General features: G+C 41.9%; 1 pseudogene across 1 annotated transcript in view; it reads right to left on the minus strand.

Moving 5' to 3' along the window:
• LOC110343938 (endogenous retrovirus group K member 10 Gag polyprotein-like) overlaps window positions 1–22,241 on the minus strand; it is a 62,777-nt pseudogene that overhangs the window by 33,006 nt on the left and 7,530 nt on the right. Inside the window, exons 2-3 of the transcript XR_015446613.1 lie at window positions 16,871–16,923; window positions 13,777–13,929 (exon numbers count right to left, since the gene is read on the minus strand). The product of XR_015446613.1 is annotated as an endogenous retrovirus group K member 10 Gag polyprotein-like (transcript). The remainder of the gene's footprint in view (window positions 1–13,776; window positions 13,930–16,870; window positions 16,924–22,241) is intronic.

Raw genomic sequence — 22,241 nt, forward strand, 5'->3', positions numbered from 1 at the left:
CAGAGCAGAGATTCTGATGGGCAGGAGACCAGTTAAAATGCTGTTGCTCTGGCAAGAGGCAGCTGGTGATGACACAAGAGAAGTTGGGGTCAGTGTTAGGAACACATCTGAGACACTGGGCACTGCTGACAAGCTGGAAAAGAAGGAGGAAGAAGAAAGGAATCCAAGCCTTTCTTAGGGAGAAGAAGCTGAGTTCCATCATTAAGCTGGTGGATTTGAAATACTTGAGGGCCATCCAGAATGAATAAACTCAGAAACGAGACTGTGTCCTTCTTAGACACTGAGTATGAGACACTGACTCGGAGTCATCAATATAGCATGGTGCTGGGGCTGGGATTTAGCTCAGTGGTGCCAGCACCTGCCTTGCAAGCACAAGGTCCTGAGTTCAATCCCTCATACCAAAAAAAAAAAAAATAGGATGGTGCTGTCCCCGCCTGCTGTGTATCAGAGGCTCAGAAGGACAGCATAAAAACAGAAAAGGAGGCATGCCTATATCATAAAGTAGCAGGACAAGGCCGAGAAAGGGATGTTGGCCCTAGAGTTTAGAGAATCAAGAAAAAGATGGGGAAGACCAAAGACGTGGGGCCATTTGGAACCAAGAGACAATGGAGAGAAGGAAATCACGGCGCCCCTAGCCGGGGAGGCAGGCCTGGAGCCCGGCTCTTTCAGGCAGCAGACAGGCGGGCGCGGGGAAGGGCTCCCATCCTCACAGGCCAGATTGCTGTTGCCACGGACCGTGGTCCTCAGTGGTCACATCCAGAGTTATGACAGGCAAGCATTCTCCACAGAGTTCCCACCCAGTCCCCTGGAAAGCCCAAAAGACACTTACTCCTCGGGCCGGTTTTGGGGACGGTGAGCAGGCGGTGGGCACTGCAGCTCCCCTGCCAGGGCAGCCTTCTCCTTCCTGTGTACCTCTTCTTTTCAGCCTTGAAGAACTTTTTTTCTTCTCCTTTTCTAAACTTTCTGTCTTTTTCCTTTTCCTTTTCTTTCTTCTCCCTCCATACTTCCATCCCTCCTTTCTTTTCTTTTTGTTTTTTGGTACTGGAAGGAATTGAACCCAAGGCTAGCACATTGAACTACAGCCCTGACCCTCTTAAAAAAATTTTTAAATTTTGAAACAGTCTTGGTAAGTTGTCCCAGGGTGAGCTCACATTTGCAGTTCGCCTGCCTCTGCCTCCCAGAGCCCTGGGACTACAGGGAGGATGTTTCTTAAAATCTTTCTCTGAACCTCCACAAGACAGAATCCTTCCCCCGCAAATCTCATAGTATTTATTGTCATCATAATCATTTGATTCATGTTGCTTGCTGACCATCTGTGCTGCCTTTTTGTTACTGAATGCTTTATGTACTACTCTGATTCTATGACAAGAACCTAAATTTACCTATACAATACCTAGCATATTGGCATGTATAAGATCAGAAATATATTCAACTGGATGGTTTTCCTGGCCTTTTCACAACCAGGCACCGCTAGAAGTTTTCTACAAACAGGGCTGGGTGGTTTGATGAATCAGATGGCTCTCCTATAGCATGTCCCTGAACACAGTCAGTGCATCCCAGAACCTCCAGCCTCCTCCTGGAGTTTCAGCTGAGCATGTCTGAAAAACACCGGGCAAAGAAACCAATTCAAGGATGCACAGTGCTTAGGAAATCTGGATATAATACTTGCCTGGAACTCTGGGGATCTCATTGACATTCTTTACATATTGTAATCTAATTAATATTCGAATGTCCTGAATTTGTTAGCAAAATTGGGAGACTACATTACTTTTTAGGTTGAGAACAAGTAAAAGAGGTCAAAGAAGAAAAGGAAGGAAGTGGGAGGAGAAATTACAAGGACCACCACACACACAGAACTTTACAAGAAAGTCCACACTGTGGTTGCCATCTTGGCCTGAGTTCCTGAGCTTAGTTTTGCACAAGGGCTGTTTGTTGCTGGATGTTTTGCAAACAGGAGGGAGGCTCAGGGCTGCCACAATTCTGCTGCTTCAATAACAGCAAATAATGTTAGAGAACAAGTCTTTCTCAACTCAAGCAGTTCCTTGTTTAATTATATTCATTAAAGTGGATACACATTTAGAGCTTTTCAAGTAGCTCAATGTGTCTTACCTGAGCTCTGGAAAATTTTTAGTGGCAAGAAAAAGAAATTCAATTAAATAAAGGCAATTAGAGTTAAACTCTTAAAAAAAGGTTCTAAGGCCAAAGGGACCCTAAAATGTTACCTTTGACACAGATGAACCTATTACTGGAGAAGGTGGCTTATGCTTATGGAAGATTCCTTATGCTTGACCCTATAGCCACCCTGAGCTGGCCTCAGAAAGCTGTTCTCCTGGGCACTGTTCTGATGAGCCCTGTGCTCTTCCACCAGGGAGCCAGGCATCAATGGGGGAGGACAGAGAGCTGGCCTTTCCTTCCAACTCACTTATTAGGACCTGCTACGGTTTCAGTGTGTCCCCCAAAAGTACATGCACAGAACCAATTCCTTAATGCAGCCGTGTTGGGAGGGCAGGTGAGAAATCTTTGGGTGATGGGGAGAGAGCCCTTATGCATGGATTAATGCCTTTCTCCTGTGAGTGAGTTCTCTGTCTTGGGGGACCAGATTGGTGACCCTGAGAGCAAGTTGGCCAAGGCTTGCTTTCTTGCTTCCTGCCACGTGTTAAGGCAGCATGGGCCCCTCTCTGAATGTGTCCATCTGATCTTGGACTTCCCATTCTCCAGATCTATGGGACAAAATGAAACTGTTCTTTGGAAATTACTTAGTTTCAGGTCTTCTGTTATAGGAACAGAAAACAAACTAAGATGGAAGCTGAATGGGTGTTAGGGCTTTTATTAATGTGCTTCCTCTACAAAGAGGACAGCATCATGAGTGATCGATCAGTCCTTTTACTTCCTGGTGAGAGCTGGACAGAGGAGCACATGCTCAGGTGTCAAGGGACACAGACCACACGGGCCATTCTGACTGAGTGGATTTCTCTTAGGAAACACTCATCTTTTACATGAGTTAAGAAATGACCTGAATCTTGTTCCCTAAAGAAGAGGATAGAATTTGAGCTCCTAATAAGCATCGTCAAGACGCTACAGTCTGGGTGAGTTGGAAATGGGACCTGGACTTAGAGAAAGGCAGAGGGGTATAGTGGGGAGGATTTCAGACAAGAAGAGCGGAGTTCCTGTTTGGGCTCCACATGTGTGGAGGTCGAGAAGTGTAGCAGTGAGGAGTGATCCTGGTATATTCCTTAACCTCAGGACGCACAGTTGTCAAATTTGTGTGTGTTAAAAATGCAGATTCCTTTGTGGAGATTATTTCACCATGTAAATGCACATAAAAATATTGGGTTGTACACCTGTTGTGAGTATCATCTGTCCCCTGCAAAGCACATGTAGAAATTTGATTCCCAATGTAACAGTGATGGGGCCTTTAAGAGGTGATTAGGGCCTTAAGATGAGTTAATGCACATCTCTCGAGACTGGAGAAGGGGTTGCAATAAATTGCTCCCCTCTGAATGTTTTTCTTTGCCATTCTACTCCTCTTTCATGTTATGATGGAGCAGGAGGGCCTCATCATGAGCCAACCAGTGCCAGCACCAAGATCTTGGACTTCCCAAGCTCCAGAATCATGAGTTAAACCAAGGCTTTCTTCTTTATAAATCACCCAGTCTTGGGAATCTAGGTAGCAACGGAAAACAAACCAAGGCAGCACCTTGAAAACACACTTTGTCAGTTACGTCTCAATAAAGATGAAAAAGTAAAGAGTCACTAAAAAAAAACAACTTTCCAAGCTTCACCCCAGAGATGCTGATTCCATGGTCAAGGGCAAAGATCAGGAACCTGAGCTTCAGGAACAGCTTCCCATGTGATTCTGATGTGGATGACCTGGGAACCACTGTGATGGTTTAGATCTAAAACTTTCCCTAAGGTCTCCTGTGTGCAGAGGTGGGGCTTTTAGAGGGTGATAGGATCATGGGGGTGCTATAGTCCTCAGTGGATTGATCCACTGAAGGTGTGTTAGGGGGTTGGCCCTAGATAGAAAGAGCATCACTAGAGGAATGAGCTGGTGGGGTATATTCTCATCCCTGGATCCTTCCTTTCTTACTGCTTCACCTGCCATGAGATGAGCAGCTTTTCTCCACCTTGCCCTTTCACCATGATGTTTATGCTGGGAACCAGTTTACCATGGACTAAACCCTCTGAAACTATGAGCCCAAATAAACCTCCCCTCCTTTAATTTTCAGGTGTTATGTATTTTGTCTTAGTGATGAGAAAAAGACTAATATAACCATGACATTAAAAGGCTATGATAAGTTTCTCATGAATTAACTGAGAATAACTCCTTCCCTCTGTTCCTCTAGGGGTCTGGGTGGGCAGTAAATACAACAATCTGTATAAAATCACTTTGCAACTTGGAGATGCTATACAACTGGTGGATCTGGTAGATCGTTCTGTGAGCAGAGATCCCATCATTATAGACAGCTAAGCTAGGTAGAAATATTATAGGCAGTCAGACAGGGCTTGGCCTTCAAGGGAATCAATGCAAAGGATGAGAACACATTATAACTGTGGCTGGAGGCACATCTGTTGAAGGCTAGGCCTCAAGAAAAAGACAGAATGACCAGGACTACATATCTCCCCCAGGGATAAGATAATCAGTGTCATTTGGTCCAATAAAGTCAAGATAGACAGTCACCCAGATGGGCAACAAGGACACCCCTGATCTATCCCTTCCTAAAGAAGGTCTTTGTTCTTTCCATGTACACTTGCTATGTGAACTGCTTCCCCACTGGATCAATATTACCTAAGTGGCTATACTTACAACCTTATTGGTTGATCATAGTTTTGACCCATGTTGTACCCACTTTGTGATTTTATATCCACTGTGATTTTCCTCTATAAAACTTCCTTTGAGAAATAGGGTCATTGGCAACCCACTTTCGGGTCCCCCACCCCGCCTCCTCTCTCAGGAGCTATGTCTCTCAATAAAGTTTTCCTACTTTTAACCTCCATTGTTTCTTAGAATTCAATCTTCAATTTAGGGGAACACAAACTTGGTGTATCTGACATCTAATAAGTTGAGAGTTACCTTTATTCCTCCTAAATCACCATTACTCCCCATAAAACTTTTTGTACCTCCCACTAAATCTAGATTCTTCAGCAAGTGTATAGAGTATTTGGGTAGGGAGTCCTCTATGAATTCTATGTCACTCTTTTTGTCCTAATTTCCACTATCTTCTTTAAGTGATTTTCTTCTCTTCACTTTTCCCCAAAGTCCCAGGCTTCCTTGCATTTCCAGTTTCCTGTGGTGTTCATCAGTCAGTCTGGATCCAGTTGCACTGCACTGGTGACAGATTCTCTTCAAGGTTCTGCACTGTCAGTCTCAACATGGAAATCATCACTTATACACACAGAGCTATCAGTAGCACAGGTCTGCAACAGATTTGGGACATCACAGCCTTGCAAAGAGTTTCTAGGACTTTACACGGGCCTGAGAACTAGTTCTAGGTTTGGCTGTGGCTGCTTTTCTTTCTGAGTTTGCAGTTCCTGGCTCACTGCTCCAGCTTTCCCTGTCCCTCCTGGGCCACTCTCCCTTAGCTGTCACTCAGCTCAGGGCAAGAGGCTCCCCCTGCAGGCTGGTCTTCTCAGAGGCACTGCCCAAGGGGCTGGCTGGGGACTGAGGTTTACCCCGACTTTGCTTTCTCCCAGCACAGGGCACACACATCATCTGTGCTTTATGAATTACCTCCCTCCCATTGAACAGGTGGAAATAATATGAACCAGTGACTAAATAAGGGACACAGTAGGAGGAGAGAGTCATCGAAATGACAGCTGATTCCTGAGTTGCATGGGGCCAGGGTGGGATTCAAATAGAAAAGGTACACTCATGGGGCAGGAGATGGGGACTCGGGCCCGAATCCAGGACACATCACCCACTAAAGGTGAAGACTTTCCCTACCTCCCCTTGTTAACAGTCTGTGGAATGTGCCCTTCCCTTAGTCCCCATTCTTGCTGCAAGGACAGCCAGCTAGACTGCTAGGGGATGGGGGCACCAGGATGTCCCCAAGGGTGAGAATGGCTGCTGATCCTTATCTTACACTAGGAGGCAAGGAGGAAATCCCCTAAAACATGGAGCCATGCTCTCGACCCAAGGGGAAGCTATCAGCCCCAGCCCAGCCAAGTGAATCTGAAAAGGCTGTTTCCCTTCTTTTGTTCGTGGACCAGTCTGATCATCACAGCTGTGCCTCCTTCAGCTTTCTTCCCCTCGAGCTGAAGTCCTTTCTCCATTCTTCTTTCCTTCTCAATTAAAGCTTTTGCCAATAGATTTGTGCTGTTGCTCCTGTTTCAATTTCTCATATCACTAAAGCAAGTTCCCACATACATCCTGCATCAGCAAGAAGCAAGCCCTGTACCCAAAGGTGCCTGAACCCTATAACTGACACCAGGACGACGTACATGGGAACAGTGAAAGACTGTCGACACTGCTATGCTTTAAGCTATTGCCATTCTTCCATTTTAAAATGTGAATTCAGAGTTTATTTTGTTTTAATAGTAAAGTTAAAAAAATGACATATATCTGACATGATAAATATGCCGACTACCCTGATTTTATCATTGCACATTGTATACATGTACCCATAAATATGTATGCTTGCTATGCATCAATTAAAAATAAAAATATATTTTAAAGTAATGATACAGTCATCCCTGGCTCCAGAACTCCTGCAGATGCCAAAATCCACACATGCTCAAGTCCTTTATATGAAGCCATATAATATTTGTATATAACCTACACACATCTCACATACTTTAAATCAGCTCTAGGTGACTTACAATACCTAATACAATATAAATGCTATAGAAGTAGTTGTTATACTGTATTGTTTACTAAATGACCCCCCAAAAATAAAACATACAGAAGTAGATTCTTTTTCCCAAATACTTTTGTCAGCAATTGGTAAAATCCCATGAATATGGAACCCACAGATAGGTAGAGCCAACTGTACTTCACCCTGCTACTTTGTGTCCAGGAGGCTTGCAGGCGGGTTAGTTGGTGCCAATCTACAGAGGCCCTGGTGGTTCTATTTGAGCCAAAAGAGTTGTGACATCGTCCTACATTAATAGGATATATGTGACTTGGGCATCCTGGAACAAAAGCCAAGTCATGCATACGGTGTGGTAGTGCACCCATTTCCTATTTGTGCATTTATTAAAGATTAACTACACACAGGGGGCAGATCTAACAGAGTGAGGGCGGTAGGAGTCTGACCGTGAACAAGCCGTCCTTGCGTTCAGGAGATCATTGTCTCAGAAGGCGGACAAGTCAGTGGGAAAATACAATATCCTGCAGCAGAAGGTTCTGTTTTGTGTGTTTACATTGGAAAAAATTATTCTCCTAGCAGTGTCTATGGAGTCGTGAGATTGGAAAACAGTTTTGAAAATTCTATTCATAACAGACACTTGCTAGAACACTCCCACGGGAGGAGGCGTCTTCCTGAGCACGGAGACAGAGCTGGAGCACCTCTCCTCCCTTGCTACCATGCATGTGAGCAGGGAAGAGCAAAGGGCTTCCTATGGACTTGGTGCTAAAGTAGACAAGAGACTTAGATTGGGTACAGAACTAGGTTTGGAAGAAGATCTGGAGGCACCATGTTCTTCAGCTCCTTCTGTCACCAGGCTGGGTCTGAGTGTCCCCAAAGCTGAAATAAGGAACTTAAACCACACTCTTGTAACAGGTTTGCTGACTCCAGACATGGAAAAGGAATTTCCAAGTCTCATTAGTAAGAGGCAGAGAGGTTGTTAGGACACACTCAAGAGAGGAGTGTGGGCACTCAGAGAAATGAGGCACATTGCAGTTTGGTACTGGGAATGTTTATACCTCTTTCTCTTGAGCGGTAGGAAAGTCTAGGAAAAGCCCCCCCAACACCCCCAGGGTATTAGCCCATTCTACAGGTATGAGTGGGGTTTTTAATGGGGGATTTGAAATTATTTGGGTTCCCTCAACCTGCTCTTTTATCTTAGATCAGGCTCCTGTTGCTTAATTTATGGACTTTTAGTGTTCCTAAGGAATTTTGGGTGTGACAGTTCTGGTAGGAAGGGAGTCTAAATTTAACCAAAGGATGCTGCTATGCATCAGCCAGTTTCTGGAAGTTGCAGTCTTCTTAAAAGTAGAATATTTTAGATATGATTTCCTTGTCTCCTTTCTACCTGTTTTTTATTTCTTCTCTCCTACCTCACTTCCTGTGCAAAGGACTCTCGGGTTCCCACCCAGACCTGCAGAAAAGTGTTTCAGCAAGTCCTCCTGGTGAGTCCTGGGCATTGAGAAGCCTCAGAAGTGTTGGGCTCAATCTGGGAAGACCTAATTTAGGGTGGACACTGTGTGGGTAGAAAGAGGAGGTGGGCACCGGCAGACAAGTGCTGCCTGTGAGATGCTGCCACAGGGCACTGTCTGGAGAGCCAGCACAGTGTGCGCAGATAGGACCTGCTCCCTTTCCTCACAGTTTGCTACAGCTTGAGTGTACTCCCTAAGATTTTGTGTACGGAAAACTTAAGCCCCAAATTCCCATGTTGATGGCATTTTCAGGAGGGGTCTTTGGAATTAGATGAGGATGAGGTCAGGAAGGTGGAGACCCATGAAGGCTTTATAAGAAGAGACCCAACATAACAGCTGGCTCTGTGTCACCGTGAGATGCCCTCCAACACCAGGCCCTCATCAGATGTGAATGTCATGCTCTTAGGCTGCTCAGCCCATAGAAATATAAGTCAAATAAACTGAGATTGTTTATAATTTACCCAATCTATGGTATTCTGTTAGAGTGACATAAATGGGCCAAGACATAGCTTGAAATTATCTGTCTTAATAAAGCCAATAAGAGCTGACAGCTGTACTATGCCCAGCATTCTTCCAAGTGCTTTACCAGCTCAGCAATCCTCACAACAACACAGAAGGTGATTACTAAAAATTCTCTCCATTCCACAGATGGTAAAACTGAGGCCCTAATGTAAAGTGATTTCCCCCAGCCTCGCAGATAGCAAGAGCCAGAAGCAGCATTCAAACTCAGGCAGCATGGTCCCCCACTCCAGGCTCTTCTTCCCTGCTCATGTGCCTCCCGGGATCTTACGCTGCTGGGATTCACATTTCATTCTTCGTGAAAAGTTTGGTCCTAATTCCAGAGTCCCAAAGAGAAATAGGAGGAAGGGACAGGTGTCTCCTGGGCTGTGTCTACCCTGACCCCTTGCCTTCCTACCTTTCGCTGCAATGGAAAAACTCAGGGATTGAGTTCAGCTCAGAATGTGTTTTGCTTTTCACAAATATTTTTTTAAAAAGCCAGGTGTGTTGACACATGCCTATAGCACTCCAGGAGGCTAAGATGATCACAAGTTCAAGCCCAGCCTTAGCAACTTAGCAAGATCTTACCTCAAACTAAAATAAGTAAACAAATAGGGCTGGGGCTGTACATTAGTGCAAAGACCCTGGATTCAATCACCAGTATATAAAACAATGACAGACCGCTCTTTCTCACATGCACCCTCTCCAGCTTGCCATGGTGCCCACCACTTCCTGAGATTTAGTCACACTCTGCTTCCATCACACAGTGACATCTTTCCCTGTCACCTCCACCCCTGCACATGCCAGAAACAATCAGCTTGATGGTGATCCACACATACCACATTACACCTTCTCAGGTAAAAGCAAGATACACAGAGTAGTGTGGAAGCAGTGTCCAGAGGACTGACCACAGGAGTGAGGGTAGGGGATCTATTCAAAAAGCTGTGCAACCACTGTAATTATGATGATCTAAAGGCAAAGCCATACTTCAGAGCACGCTGTTGGGAAATCCCTCTCTTCTGTGAAGTGAACCCGTGTAGTAGTCCATGGAAACTTGCCACTTTATATCAAGGAGCTGATTTCTTAATAAGCTAATTCATTTCCTTTCCACTGTAGCATTCTCTCGCCTTCATTCACCATCTGTCCTTTCGAGTATATATTAATGGATCCCTTCCAAGACATTCACAGTTTCCCATGTGGTATTACAGACATGTGCAAAAATGTTCTGTTGCCAGGAAGACTGTGTGGCTCCCTACCCTCCATGGTGCCAATAGAGACATCTGCCCTGCTCCCTGCTGCTCAGAAGGGTAAGCATTTGTGACTCCTCCCTGCAACATGAATGTCAACTTTCTAAGGAAATAAGACTTGTGCTCTCTCACAGGACAACACCAGTAAACCTGGTGGCATTGTGATTCACTGCTGGTAAGACCAAGGTCTCCAACTTCTTCACTTGTCAATTCTGGAATACAGTTATGACAAGGATTTAACATTTTTGGCTACAAATAGCTAAGTTCAAAAACAAATATCTATTCAAAGCAAGAGATTATTTTAGACCGAGAAAATTGTGTAAGTGTATTTTATATTCATGCAATTTTTTTAATCTATGGGGAAAATATTCAAGAAGAAAATCAGAGTCGGGTTATCATTTTCAGGATGAAGAAAGAGGAATTGTTTTGAACACTAAGATATTGGTTGAGCATTAAATATAACAGTAAAATTCTATCATGTCTCTGTCTTCCATTCTCCTTCCATCTCCTCCTTTCTTTCTCTCTCAAACATATTTTTTTTTTGGTATTTTGTACCATTTAGCTCTCTGGTTTTATCCTTGACAAAATTCCTCTTCTGTGGTTATGCTCTACAGTAGTGTCCCTTATCTGTAGTTTTTTACCCATGGTTTCAGTTACCCGGAGGCAACCATGGTCCAAAAATATTAAATGAATGGCCAGGCATCCTGGCAGATGCCTGCAATTCCAGCCCTCAGGATGCTGAGGCAGGCGGATTGCCATGAGTTTAAGGCCAGCCTGGGCTACATAATGAGTTCAAGGCCAGGCTGAACTACATAGTGGATGCCTAAGACCACTAGTCCTTACCTATACTATGTGTGTGTGTGTGTGTGTGTGTGTGTGTATATATATATATATATCTGATAAAATTAAATTAATAAAGTGCCTATAGTAAGAGATTAAGAAAAAAGAACAATTATAACAATATACTGTGCAATTGCCAGCCTCACCACTCTAGTGCTTTTGTGTTGCTGTTGACCAAGATAAGAGTGACTTGAACACAAGCCCTGTGATACTATGACAGTGGCTCTGATAAGTGACATGGTTATGAAGCAAGAGGCAGGTAGCATATACAGTGTGGAAAAACTAGACAAAGGGATGACGATTCACCTCCTAGACAGGGTGTAGTGGCACAGTATGAGATTTCAAAATACTATTTATAACAGCATGCAATTTCAAATTTCTGAATTGTTTATTTCTAGAACTTTCCACTAGGGGTCTTAGAACACATTCCTTGTTGTTGAGGAGATACTGTAGTAATTTCTTTCTTTTTTTCTGGTGCTAAGGATGGAACCCAGAGATGCTCTACCAGTGAGCTAGATAGCCAGCCCCTCTCCCTTTGTAAATTTTGAGACAGGGTCTCACTAAGTCACTAAGTTGCCCAGGTTGGGCTTGAGCTTTCCAGCCTCCTGCCTCAGCCTCCCAGAGTGCTGGAATTACAGGTGTGTGCTACCATGCCTAGCATGGAAATTGCTTTTAATATCATCCTGATTCCATTGGCTTAACTGCCCCTCGTCTTGTTATTGCTTGCGTCGATCAAGGGCCTCACTTTGCTGGCCAGTTGCTTTTCATTCTTACTCTGAGCTGTTTAAATGGATTCATAAAGAAATTTATGACTTATTTTCTTAAGTGAAAGATTGTGCTCATCCCTCTGAGGAAGATGGGTATTTTCAAACAATAGCAATTTCAGTACAAGACTCTTTTTAAAATGTCTCTTACTTGTTCTTGCATATTTTAAATTACAAGCTAATTTAGTAGGAATGATAATTTAAGAGTGGAGACCACTCTCCACAACTTTGGTACACCTGCTTGCATGGCATGCTGGAGTTCTATAAAGCTTGTAAGTGCTGCCTCTCTTCCAGTCCTCCCAAGCATCCTGGGAAGCAGGTGTGATGATTTCCATTTCACTAGAAAGGACACAGAGATGCAGTAAGATAAAGAAACTCAGATGGGACAAATAGCAAGTGGCAGAACTGAGATCAAAACAGACCCTCCTATCAGCTTTCCTTCAGGAAAGAGTGCCAGGGCTATGAGCAAGGACTTCTGTATCAGATTCCCCTGGATTGGAAAGATGGCTCTGCATATAACCCAGGTATACTGACTTGGGTCAGTTACTCAACCTCCCATTGCCTCAGTTTTCTCCCCTGCAGAATGAAAGTAATAATAACTAAAGAGTCACCATAAGGATAAAATAAGTGGAAGTACATAGAGCACACAAAGCAGCAGGAAAAGTATCTTGCAATAGCCTTACTGTGGATACAGCAAGCTGCCATTAGGGACCTGTGTGGCTACACCAAAAAAAAAAACAACAAAAAAATTTCATTCCATATCTAAATTATCACAAAAGAAGAAAATTCAGTGATGATTCTGGGTATCAGTCTTCCTATAACTTCTTCAAAATGCTGCTCAGGCTAGAAGCAGCACTGGTTTGGGGTTTTCTCCCAATTGCTGGTGGAAATAGCTTGCTGATAAGAGAAGCATCCATTAATCCATTTCTGCAATCTCTTATCTCTTGCCCGCCCAGAAGCTGTGTCTCCTGGTCTCATCCTTAGCCATGAGATAAAGAACAACAATGGCTTCAACTTCCACTACAATTTCCCTTCCCCCCAAAAATATTTAAATCTGAGAAGGCAGAATGCTAACATATTTCAAGGATCCCATTACATAATTCAAAGAGAATTTAGATGCTTTCTTTATTTCTCTTAAATTATTCATAATATAAATCTTTAAAATATTTAAGCTCCTTTCTCCAGTAATCAAAGGAGAATGCTGATGCAAAGCACTCTGTACAGGACTGAGACAAGATGGATGCTCAGGATTGGAGGAGGGACAGGCTAGGGTAGAAGGACCTCCCCACAGAGCCTTCAATGGACTTCATTCTGTGCACTGTACTCTCTACAACTAGGAATGCTGTTCTTTTGGGATCAAGATTTTGCCAAATGGGATTAATCTTTTCAAATGTTGTTCTCAAGGAAAAGCCTTTAACAAAACATAAGCAAAGATGTGAAGAAGTGAAAATGTCCTCCCACCACAAATGAAAAGTCACTCATTAGCAAAACACCAGGGTGCTACTAGCGAGACACTAGTGCAGCTGGCACTAATTCTGAGAGAAGGATGATTCATTACCATGGTTACTGATGCCAGAAAGATTACCTTCTGCAATTAGCATACACAGAGATCTTTTAAAAGGGAGTGTAAAAAATTAGAACACTGTAAACAATTTGTGAAAACTGCCAGCAGTTCATAGGGCTGAACTTACATAATGCTGCTTTTAGGGCATAGAAACAGAGGGAAGAACCATTGCCACACCAGCAAATCTTGCTGAGAGCAAACAAGGAATGTGTGTCCTCAGGGAGCGAGCTGAAGGGCCCCGATCCACACTTCTGTACAAGTGTGTAATATAGCATGCAGAAGGGTAGAGCAAGACTCTGTTTGATTGGTAATATTTACATGATCAAGTTCTGGTTCATTATATGCACAGTCAGCTTTTGCAAACAGTCTTGGAGACGACTTCGTAGTATAGTAATATATTACTAAAGTGCCACCGGGTTATTTCTTGGAGACAAGACAGGGGTGAAGAAGCACTGGGTTCCATCTCCACTACCAAAAGACAAATTAAGAAAGTTTCATTATTAAATAATATGCAGTTTTTGTTTTCAACTGTACTGGGTTACTTACCAAGTTTTGAAATAGAAAAGTAGGTTAAATCCCCAGAAGAAAGTTTTGACTGCAGTGATGAGTCATTTCTGCACGTCTTATTCTGTTTAAAGAATGCAGATACCTTGAGGCAATTCATGCTACATCAAAAGTCTAGTCCAATCTCAGCAAATCCTATAAAAAATGAGCAAAATACAGCCTGCCATTCAGAACTCTCCCACTCTACATCATGATCATTTGGATGCACTGAAGACTAAAGTTGCCTTCTGCAGCATAATTTCTTTTATTTTTTTAGTACCGGGGATTGAACTCAAATCCTTGAGCTTGTGCAGCAGGTGGCAAAACCACTAAGCTAAATCCCCACCCCTGCAGCACCATTTCTTCATAAGAAGGTTATTAAGTCAATCAGTGGTATAAATAAGATAATAGTAGGGGATAGCTAATCTAATTACAAGAACAGCATGCTTTTGCATTTTGCAACGTAATTTGTAAAACCAATGAAAATGTTTTTTCCAAATTTTACACTCATCATGTGTTCTTTAAAAAAATAGCAGTTTGTCAATATTTTATTAGCTACAGTATGGGTTTAAGTGGATGCAACTTGATAAATACATACATACTAATTTTCACACATAGAAATACTGTGTAGACATAGATGTAATGTGCTCTCCGTACAAGCAATGATTTATTTAGTGTTCATTGTTGAATTCTCAGCATCTATAAAAACACTAGCACATAAAAATTGAAATTTTCTAGTATCTATACAGTATGCACACACACACACACACACACACGCACTTGAATGAATAGGAAGGCTCACTCCTTCCCCAGAGTTCAAAAAGTGTTTACTGATTGTTTTTGTGTATTTCCTTTTCCTAACTACACACTGACCAGCTCTCTGGGAAAGTGCTAATGGTGTGTTACACTCTGCTGCATTCTTAGTATCCATGATGATCAGAGAACGCTCACCAGGTTTCAGTCTTGGCTTCTTTTGAGCCTGACTTGCTGGGTTCATGCTCTGGTTTTGGGGCTAGCTTCCTGCTTCTCCTCAGACTCAGATCTTGTGTCTCTTGGGAAGAGTTCTTGATTTTTCTTTGCTTCTCTTTGACACACTTCTTCAAACCTTCAAATGGTAGTTAAGACTGCTGTAACTGACTTCTGGTTTCTTCCAGAATGGCAGCATTCATCATGAGTGCAGTGGTTAATATTCAACAGCAAATCACCCCTGACTTATGGCAATTTGACTTACAATGTTCTAATTTATGATTTTGTTTTTTTTGTTTTTGTTTTTGTTTTTGTTTACTTTATGATGATGGGAAAGCAACATGCATTCCATAGAAGCCATACTTGGAACTATGAATTTGGATTTTTCCCCAGGCTAGGGGTATGCCTTCTGATCCTCCCTTGTGACACTGGACAGTGCTAATCACAGCCCCCAGTCATCCCAACCAATCACAAGGGGCACAGCCAATGCTCTACAGTGTGCTGTGTTGCTCAGCTATAGGATGCATGGTAGGTTTGGTGGATTAAATGCATATTGGATTTAGGATATTTTCAACTTGAGATGGGTTTACTGGGACATAATCTCATTGAAAGTTAAGGAACATTTCTATGTGAATTGCCAGCTTTCAGAGACCAGTTAGCTGCTGGCTAAGCCCCTTTGCACAGGCAGACTTTGGCAGCAAAGGCAAGACCAGACAGGCTATACTGATGGGGTTGCTAATGTGGTGGCTCCCAAATGCCACCAGAAAGGACTAATACAGCTGTCACTAGGCCCTCCTTATAGAATATAAGTTATACCTTCCTAAGAATAACAGGCCTGAGGACAGTCATGTGTTTGCCTGGTCTCTAGAGGAATCCCAAGGAATGCACAAGACCCAGACTGATGGAGGAAGCCATGTCTCCCAGGTCTGCCCTACCCTACCTAAAGTGAGGCTGATGTCCTTGGTTGAAGTCAAACACCTGTAAAGACTTTCATTCTTTTGCTTCCAGAGAGTATTGCCCTTTGCCCAGTGAAGAAACCTGAAAACAAAAATTTATCAAGTCTGCCATCTTTCCTCAGGAGGAAGTCTGATAGAGCAGGTAAGAGGCTGGGCTTGCAGCCATCATAGGTGGATTCAAGCTCTACTCTGCTCCGTACTACCTTGTCAGTCTTGGGAAAGTTGCATCACTTTCCTGAGCTTCACTTTCCAGAACTGTAAAATAGCAAAATAAATCACCTGCCTCATAAGCTGGCAGTTGCTGGTAAGTGTCTGGTGATAGGAACATCCTGGCGATTCTGTCCCTACCATGCTCTTATGGTCATTATAGCAACCTTGATGGACCTCAAGAGCCAGCTTCCTGAGCCCACCCTGAGCAGACCTCAGCCCTAGCCCCAACATCCAGTGGCTGAGCCAGCTCCGTGATGCAATAGTAGAAAATGCACATTTTTATGCAAAATTTCATGAGTATTCAGTAGGGAGAACTCTCAGCACCAGCACATTATAGAAACAATGGAATCTTCTACTAGATATCTCAGTTATTTTTTCCAGAGTTTTTGTGCCTGTTATTACCCCATCTTTTCCTTCCATGCAACTCAGAAGCTAAGGATCTCAGTGGATGCCCTGAGCAATCTGGTCCTCACCCTCAGCCTCATAACCCACAGTGCAGAACACGGGAGTTAGCAGATGCCTGCAGGACTCAGCTGTATGGCTCTGAAGACTCAACTTGGTATAACATCTCTCAGGAATTCTCTCCCTTGTCCACTCGGAAAGAAAAAAGACAAGCCAATCTCAGTGAGAAATGACAGGTTTTGCTCATTTCCAGCTTCTCTGGGGCTTCCAATTCATACAGCCAGGAGCAGGTTTCAGGGCTTCTGACTCCAGGGCCTTAGCCTTTCCATCCTCCCACTCCTGGGCTTTGCACAGAAGACTCATCTTTCTATTCCATCATGTCTTGGTGTGGTTTAGTATGAATGCCCAGACCAACATGATCCTTCAGAAATGATAGAAAGTGAATCTGAATGTGAAACTCTTGGCATCCTTTGAGCAATCAAACAAAAGACTCAGACTCCTAGAATAACAGAATTCCATCCCTCAATCTCTCCCCCACCACCATGGGCAGGTAGGCAGCTTACCTCTCCAGCTGTACCCTGCTCCCATCCTGAGTCCTGGATCACAAATAACAACTCTGTGGAGTAGCAAGAGATAGAATATAAGATTTACCAACCTATTGCTCAGAGTTTGAATATTGAATTCCCCCTTTTACTAGCAGACAGGGTACTTACTAGTAGGGCTTTAGTTTGCCCATTTGTAAAACATGCAAAGTATTTCCTTACTTATAGGATTTTAGTTATGTTCCAGAGCCACATAAGTGTTGGGAAATGCACATTCCCCAAGAGAGTTATGATTTTGTCCTGATTTTGACAGAGCTAGGTGTGCTTCATTATGAGGATTCAAGAAGACCACCATGTCTTCTTCAGAGGCTGGTTCCCATGCCACTTGAAGCCACCTTCTTCCTTCATGTCTGGACTATGGAATTTCATCAAATGTATTTTCTCAAATAAGAAAACATCAACAAGTGCCCAAACTGGGACAATTTTGCCAAGTCTCCATTTTCAGGAGACATTTGGCTATGCCTAGAGGAATCTGAGGCTGTTATAACTGAGATGCTACCAGTATCTAGTGGGTAAAGGCCAAGGATGCTGTTAAACATCCTTCAGTGAACACAGTAGCCTCCCACAATGGAAGACGGTCCATCCCAACGTAGATGGTGCTGGAGTTGAAAACTCTGAACTAGAGCAAATGGACTGAGTGGATTATTTGGTTTCATCCATCTCCTAAATGTATGTGCTCATGGAAAATAGTTCTTTTTTAAATTAAGTAAGGGAAAAAGTTGTTGGAGGCAATCAGGTATAAAGCATCTTATAGACAAATTCTCTGAAAAAAAATAGTTATCAGGATGGTAGGATTGCAGATGATTTTTCTTGTATTTTAAATCTTTCTATAATGTTATTTGGGCAATAAATAAAGAAAAAACTAAGTAGCACTTGGGGATCTCGATGACATTTGGAGTCTTTCTGTTCACTCAGTGGGGCCAAATCTGTCCACGCCCAGTGCACTGTGAAAATTTTGGAGATAGAATCACACTAGAGAAATCAGCATTAGAAGGAGTAAGAAAATCCATCCATGTGAAAATAATTTAAGTAGGGTTTTTATATCCATTTAATTTTACTTCATTGTTCATAAAAACCAGAAAATGTCAGATTGCCATGAGTGCTTAGATCAATAGAGAAAAAATGTCTGGTTTAACTGGTTTTTGCTTTTCTTTCTTTCTTTTTTTTTTTTTTTTTTTGCCGGAAACTGTTTTGACCTGCAAAGTCTTTAAAAACTGCCAAACAAATCTGTGTATATAAATAGAGTCTAAGCAGAACAATAGAGCAGAGGGGAAAAAGGCACTTAAAATACTTTCTGCATTAGAAAACAGGTAGCTTCCATAATGACAAAAGAAAAAACTTGACATTTAGAATGAAATGAAGTAGCTGAACAACAGAAGACATAATTAAAATGAGGTGGAAAAAAGACTCCGAAACATAACACAAAAGGTTCAGCAAAGATGATGACAGGATTTAAAAGTCCCATTCATTCGAGGCCATTGAATGACTTAGACCCTAAAATACGATTAAAGAACTAGTTACTCTCCACATTTCCTATTAGTTGAACATAAGAGATACAATAAATGCTTTTAGTCACTGTCAGCACAGTGGGGATAATTTGCATATGATTTAAATATAATCTTTTTTCAGGCAGATTATGGCATTCATAAGTCTAATCTTTTTTTTTCAAAGAGAAGAATCCAATGACTAATGGATTTCTTTCAGATGTGTCAGAGTTATATTAGCTGTTTTGTTCCTGCATCTTAGCACTGAATATTTAGCAAGCTTATAAATTGTCCTTTTGATTTATATATTAACACTCTGATCAAGGAGCCACAACAATCTCATCTGTAATCTTTAAAGGTTAGACAATGTAGGGTTGAGGTTAGTTGCCTTGAAAAGAATGTCAAAGTTATGAAATTATAAGCTACATTATTTATTAACGAGAAATGTATCCTGACATAAATTAAAGGCAGACTTCTGTAATGCATACAACTTATTTAATGAGCTCATTCTACCCTGTCTAGTCTGGCTGTAAACATCTACCTGTTTATTCATTGATTCATTTACATCGCACACCACAAATGGTTCTAAGATGTACACACATACAACAAATATGTTAGCCACTAGACAAGTACTATTAGGGACAATCACCTATGTATGGAGAGGTCAGAAGGATGCTACATATGTAAATCATCCCCACTGTGCTTAACTGACTGTTAAATCTCCTTCAAAAAGTGTTTGTTTGTGTCAGATAAAGTCCTCCAGAGAAATTTATAAGAAACCAGCCAAAATCACAGAGTTACTCCTTTTAGGTGATCTAGAGCAAACTTTACTTATTATAATATCAAATTCTCTACCCAGAGGCTTTCCTTTCTGCCATGTTTTTGAACATGCAATGTATGCTTTGAGCTTAGTATTCTTAGGAATGTGCCTACCTGTCTCTGTACATGATGGTGTGTCTTTCCTGCATGAATATGTATAAGTATTCCCAACAATAGCCCTTTCCTTGCTTTATTCAAGTAAATGCTGCTTTGAGAATTATTTCCAGTGCACTCCTTACCTATGCAAGTAGTAAACCTTTCCTCACTCCTTTATCTTCTGCATGTGCTTATCAGCTTTGCACTCAACAAGGGGCAAACCCATTGCATTCAGTTACAAATACACGTACAGAATAGTTGAGGGGATAAAGCTAAGGAAAAAGGAATTAAGCCAGGGCGAGATTAGTACACAAAATACAAACCATGCAGTACTGTACTTTCTGTATTGAACTACAGCTTTAGTGCCAAGTTTCTTAGCAGCCCAAGAAAAAGCACACTTCCATAATTAAAGGGTCACTGGAAAAAAAAAAGTGTACAGAAGAAGATCCTTTCTTAACTGTGAGACAAGAGAAAATTCTCCATTGTGTCTCTTTATGGCAAATTCTCAAGGACTAGTTAGTAATTGTAAAATCTGTTTTTTTGATTGATTATTTTCTGTACTTATTTGTATTGTTTTCAAAATACATTAGCAGAACACAGTATTGATAAAACACTGCCTTAGAAAAACTCACAGCAGTGCATATAGAAGAATGCACAAAAGTATCTGCCACAACCCTATTATATTAGAAAAAAGTAAGTGTTTGCCAGTAGAAGAAGGGATACATACATTTTTATATATTCCTACACTGGAGTGAAACAGCAAATTAAAATAGACAAATGAAATAGATCTATGTTGTTAACATGAACGAATCTCAAATACATTAAGGGCAAATTGGAATGTGATACATAGATTTGATTAATATGAAAATTTAAAACTCAATGCTATATATTGTCTAGAGATACATACTGTTAAAAAAAATACAACAATTCTAATTTTGCAGATTTTAATTGCTCTGATTTGCAATTCTAGAATGGAGAAGCTCTCAAAACCAAAACAGGTTTAGAGAACTCCAGTCTGCTGCATGGTCAAAAAGCAATAATGGACAGAAAACAGAAATGAGGTACAGAAAAAGGAAACAGGGTATAAAGAAATCCCAGTTGGTTGTAGCTCAACCTTTGTGTATGGCTTGTGTCTAGATGTTCTCCCAATGCCTCATGCTGTCAAGGGGGCACGGGGCTTTTCAGGGGTCTCTGGATCTAGAGTGTGTGGTCCGGAGATCCAGGATGTGTGGTTACTAAATCAATCCAGTGATTGCTTTGGCATAGTTCTGACTAGGATTAATGGTCTGAACGCTACACCCCCCCTCAGGGCAGGTAGCCTCATAAAATATAAGAGACAGTAAGAGGGCTAATGTGCCAGAGACCCCTGTAGTCAGGTTCCAGTACCCAGTGCCCAGTGTGCGATGCAGAGACAAAAATACACTGAGAGAGAAAGTAGGGTGCCAGGATGACCAATGCCAGTGCAACCGACAAAGGCACTGGCCAGTCCCAGGCACTGACTTTTATTGGCAGTCAATTGTGGTAAAGGTGACATGTGGTTTCTATGGAAATTAATGTAAACAAGGCTCATAAAAGACATGACAAAGAATTCTCGAATTAGGAATAGAACAGACAAAATATATGATTATAATTGGAACATTGTCCTTCTAGTCTGAAGGTTTTAGTTGTGGGAATGGAATTTGGGTTCAAGTTACTCTGACCTCAGAACATAGGCTTCAGCCAGACTCACGTCTATAAGCAAGCCAATTGTGGGGTTAACTCTTCACAACCTGCTTTGGGCATAATCAATATTACAGTCCTCTGCACTAAAGTGCTCTCATCTGCATGCTTGCCGTGCGTTGCTTCTCCTCTGTGATTCCCCTTTGCCATGCCACCCTGCCTTGGAGCCAACTGACTGTGGATTGAAATGGCTATGAACTGTAATCCAAATAAACCATTTCTCCTTCAACTTTGGATGTTGGGTATTTTGTCTCAGCAGTGAGAAAAGTAACTAAGAAACTTTGCCTTATTTGAAGGGAGTGCAAACATTCGTTGTGTGCAAACAACTAAAGCTAAGCTCCTGCGATAGACTGAGATGTGGCTATTTATTACAAGACTATACTCTTGAATTAGGCTTTCAGTTAATTTTTATACTGAGGCCAAGATATTCTCAGGCTAAATTTGTTTATATTGAGCAATAATATAAACATAGATAGGAATGATATAAACTTTCAGGGTAGGTATACTCTCTAGGGCAAAAAAGACAGGAATATGAAAGCTATGACACTGAACTGCAGACAGGTAGGCAAAAGAGCAGCAACTTTCCACTATATCTGTAAGACTTTCTTGAAAAAAATATAGCAAACCAAGTAGCAGTCTAATCATGGCTATAGGAACCAGATCCACATTATATTCTTCTCTGAACTTTTTGATGTACTGAAGGATTTAATATTTAAACAGGTAAAATTAAAATAATGAAAAGGAAGTTTGAGGTCAAATTTTGAGGGATTTAGAAAACCATGTCTAAGATTGAAACTTTATTCTCTGGGCAGTAGGACTGTCAGAACAAGATATAGACTCTTCCAAAAGATTAGTCTCCTAATCACACAATGGAAACAGATGTCTATTAGTTACTGTTTCATTCCTGGGACAAAACCCTAACAGACACAATTTAAGGAGGAAAGGAAGCATTCTGGCTCATGGTTGCAGAGGTTTCAGTCCATGGTTTGTTATTTCAAAGGCAGAAACATGATGAGAGGGAATGGTGAAGAAGGGCTCACTTAATGGCATCCAGAAATTAGAGACAGCAAGAAAGAGACAGAAAGAAAGAGGCTGGGACCATCATAGACCCTCCAAAAGCACACCTCCAGTGACCTACTTCTTCTTCCTAGGCCCCACTTCCTAACAGCTCATTCATTTAGGAATTCATCAATGGATTAATTCACTGATGAGGT

The sequence above is a fragment of the Heterocephalus glaber genome, unplaced genomic scaffold (assembly GCF_053883595.1).
Source record: "Heterocephalus glaber isolate CG9 unplaced genomic scaffold, H.glaber_assembly_v1.0 deba00001719, whole genome shotgun sequence".
Lineage (NCBI taxonomy): Eukaryota > Metazoa > Chordata > Mammalia > Rodentia > Bathyergidae > Heterocephalus > Heterocephalus glaber.